Here is a 4,583-nt window from a genome sequence, read left to right as displayed (position 1 = left end):
TGAATATGACTGAAAATTTTCATTTTTTCTGAAAAGGTGGTGTCTATTTACTTGTGACCACGCTGTGTGTATATCAGGCAACTTGCGCCAGATACTCAGAGACTTATATTGAAACTGGCTGTTCACTACATGACGGAATAGTAGAACACACATATAATATCCATGACCTTAATGTAAACAACGCCATTGTTGCATAATATAAACTGAACACACTAGCAAACATTAAGATTTGGGCTTAAGAACAAAACGTTCTTAACCGAAACATCAATGAATCCGTTTTAATTCAAAGGCAACAACCAAGAATTAACAAGTACAAAACTTGATCTCTACAATTCATATAACTCTTATATACGATATTAATTTTGTTTACTATTTCAAAAATTAAACCTAGTAATTCCTTTAGTAAGGCCAATTGGTTTGGATTTAAAATGTGCACTCCGTGTCATGCTGTCCTTTACTACGTATATTATTACAACATTATTCATTGCTACTATAAAAGTCCTATCATATGCATTTTTTTTCACATAAATTTCTACTTCATTAAAAGAATGAATAAACAGAACTAAATAGCAGACTGCAAATGGAAATTATTTTCGTACAATAAAATCATTTCGACAGCTTTTTTCGTTATCCTCAACAGTATCCAGAGAGAATGTGTTGAGTAAGAGCCTCAAAACAACAATGCGTAGAAGTATCAACGAGCATGCAGGTGTAATAATTGAAACCTGTTATCTGATTCCGGCAGTGGCTTCTTTCTATCTGTTCTCTATGGTAGTTCCATTTTAACAGGCCCTCACAAGCCAGTAGGGGACATTTGTGTTTAAAAAAAACTACACAATCCAGTTTTTCTTAATTTGAACTGGTTTTTTTGGACATTTTTATTGGCTAAAAAGAAGGCATTTCCTGCACTCTTTTAGCATTGAAGCTGCGAAAAGTGATTTGAAGTGGTAAGATGACTGAAATCCGTCAGCGCATCACGAGCTTAACAGCCAAGCACAAGCAGCATGGGAATCTCCGAATGACACGCAGAGATATTCAAGAACCTTTTAGAACCACTTGGTAGATATTTGCAGCAAGCCGAGTACAGTATTATGCCTGTATCTACTTTCAAAGTGTTCCTGTCTGCTCATCCTACTACTGACTATCGTGATGCTTCGACCTTCCCTAATGAATCGCAGTTGAAATCGTTCGTATCTCATTTGAAAGCTAAACATAAAAAGGAGATAGTAAAAGCATAAAAGGTTGACAATTGCTTAATTAATAATGCTGAAAATCTGACTTTATTGATATATACTGAATTTACTCTCAGCAGGTAAACCTTAGTACTAGCTAGACGTAGTACTAGACTTGAGGATGCTGTATTTCAATTAAAAATTATCAATTAACAAACGAAAACTTGTCTCGAAGTTGTCTCGAAAAGATACGTCCAAAACCACCCTTTTTGGGAGTTTTGGATTGAACTTACTTTTAATATTCAACAAATTGTAGTGTAAAGACACCCCTTGGCTCCTGAGGGACGTGTTAAACACCCTTATAAAAACGTTTGTTGTGTAAATTGTAGACAAACCCTGAGGATGCCTTAAACATAAATATTGAGCCTTAAAAAAATTTTTGCCTGTAGAACGAGTTTGTTTGTGTATTGAACACGTCAAGCAAGAAAATTCTGTTACCGTTCCATAAAATTAAGAATACAATATACTTTTAAAATGCTTGTTTGTATGAAATGGCTGCTTTTTTCTTATGTTTTTGCGGTAATGGGGCACGAGCCACGGAACCTCAGATCCTTTGTCCGGCAGGTTAGCTATTGGATTGCGTTAAGCCTTCAAGGGTGTTAAAATACGATGAAGAAGATAACGATTTGTTTATCTAGGATTTTCGCATTAAAATTCACAAGAGCTCTAGCCATCTTTAATTTTGAGGTGATAAACTAGGGGACGGCATTTAATCTAACAGCACCTACCACTAACTCTTTGACTACTCTAACTGAATAGTGTGATTTGATCTCACTCTTGTAGCGCACCCATTAACCCAAAGTGCGAAAATAATTTTTACCACCAACGAGACACGAACCATAAACCCTTGTGCGATTCACAGTTCGGACACACTAACCATAGTCACACCCTACAAAACCAGTGTTGTAGAATTGCGATAAAGCTTACTGCAGCTGGTGGAGAACCAACAGTTTTAACCGCACCATTTCATTCGTTTAGTACGTTTAAAGAATAGATTATATCTTTTTTTGGAACAATAAAATATAACAAGTTTTAAATTTATGAGATCCATGAGTGTTTATCTGCTTTAAGTTTGTTTATTTATTTTTTTTTTTTTAGTTTTATTCAAATAACTGTTGCCTCTTGAGAGAGAGAGAGAGAGACTCGATAATGATGATTATTTGAACTGTGTTTTCTTTATAATTCATAAAATTGCTCTAGGTAATTTTTTAATGACTCATGTAATATGACTAGGTTTTTCTGTAGGTTATTGCTGTGTGAGTGCCTTCTCTTTATCATATACGAAGAGTTATGTGTTGGAAATGTATAGAATTATGTTTCAGCACTGAACACAATGTTATTGTCTAGTATATGCTCTATATTAGTTGAGTTGAATACTGTTTTGTTCTAGAAGATATAAGCCAAAACATTAGCATAATAAAAAAAAAGGTTTTCTGGATCATAAGTCGCTTTATTTACAAAACAAGTTTTTGAATCCATTATTTACGATGTTATATATATATATATAAATGTTTGTAGTGCTTTGTAATACAAATGCATGTATAGGCTTGTTAGTTCGTGTTTTTGTTGTTAAGAAAAACTTTTGTCACATAAAAACTAAAATGCGCCAAAAAGCTGAAAGAAGTGAGCACGTACCTGCATCAAATATAACCTCCAAGAGGTTTGTTTGAAGTTAAGCAAAAAGCCACATAATGGGCTATCTGTGCTCTGCCCACCACGGATATCGAAACCCGGTTTCTAGCGTTGTAAATCCGCAGACATACCGCTGTGCCACTGAATGGTCCTCCAAGACGACAACAAAACGAGTGAAAAGAAAAATTCCATAAACAGAAAACAAATGTGCTGCCATCTATTACCAACAGTATAATAAATACCTTAATATTCCACAGATGTATCTTTATCATCGATAACGATATGTTTTCAGTAATATATTTTTATATCCTTACAGCACAAAAATATTTATTTGCAGTATATTAAAGTTAACATTAAACTATAGAATATAATGCAAGAAGTTAGCGAATTAAAAGCATTTACATTTCTAAATAATCATAATATACATATCAAACATTTGTGAAATATGTGGTTTGAGAAATTATTAAATAAATTACCTAAAATATTTGGCTTGTTTCAAACCTTTTTCATTGCAACAATAAAATATTAAAATAATAAATATTAGATACGAATGAGATTATAACTTACAAAATACTTTTTCACTAGAATAATCAACTAGTTTATTATTTAGCATAATAAAATTAACACGTTAAACATAAATAAAAGGTAACCCAAATATGAAAATAGACCCTAAACAGGATGATTCTGTTTTTGTTCTTTTTTGTCTCTCGAGTTAATTCTTTTACACAAAATGTAAATCAAATAGACTCTAAATATAAGTACTAAATACAGACATGACAGTCTAATTATTACAAGATTTATACTTCATTAATAATTAAACTCCCCATCTTAATGCGAAATATAAATAAAAAATAAAAAATCACCATTTATTCAAAAAAGAAAATACGTATACAATGATCAGACCCAGTAGCACGAGACTCCAACTATGTAGTTTCTGCGCATGAGTTTCTAGTATTTTAATGGGTAAAGTCCTGGGTTGCCAATATTGATTAATTGAAGCATCAAACTATGTGTACAGAAAGAGATGTAGCCTTAATAAAAAAGTCCTTTAGCAAAGTTGTTCAACGTATTTAAGGGATGTCCCATGGAAACAAACATGTTCTTCAGGTGAGCTTCAGCCTCTACTGGCGACATCTCTCGGTGTTCTTCCGTAACGTGGACCTGGCCGTCACCATTTGCGTGTTGAAATGTATAGCCGTAAGAATTGAGAAATGGGGGAATTGTAACCACCAGATTTACCAACGCCATGACGAACACTACCAGAATTATCTGTTAAAAATATACAGCACAATCCTGATCAACAAAAATGTTTCAGAGACTATATTAATTTTCAATTTTTTTTTTTTGTACAATAATATGTATAAATGCTTGATTATTTTTATCCCAGCATTATCAATTCAGTTCCCAAACTATATGATAATAAAGCTAAGGCTATGAACGAGGAAATGGTAACTGAAACCATTTAATTTTAATAAAGATCTTAATAAAAACTGAAATATTCTCGAACTGTATATACTTGGCTAAAAACCACAAAAGTGCACACTACCGAGGGTTAATTGCACTTTATAATAACGATGTTCCAGGTATTGTGACGCCTTTGCAAATAACTTCTCCAGGCCCGGCATGGCCAGGTGGATAAGACGCTCGACTCGCAATCTGAGGGTCGCGGGCTCGAATCCCCCACCCACCAAACAAGCTCGCCCTTTCACCCGGGGGGGC

Source organism: Limulus polyphemus, unplaced genomic scaffold (genome assembly GCF_000517525.1).
Source record: "Limulus polyphemus unplaced genomic scaffold, Limulus_polyphemus-2.1.2 Scaffold71, whole genome shotgun sequence".
Lineage (NCBI taxonomy): Eukaryota > Metazoa > Arthropoda > Merostomata > Xiphosura > Limulidae > Limulus > Limulus polyphemus.
Note: the sequence above shows the minus strand (reverse complement) of the source record.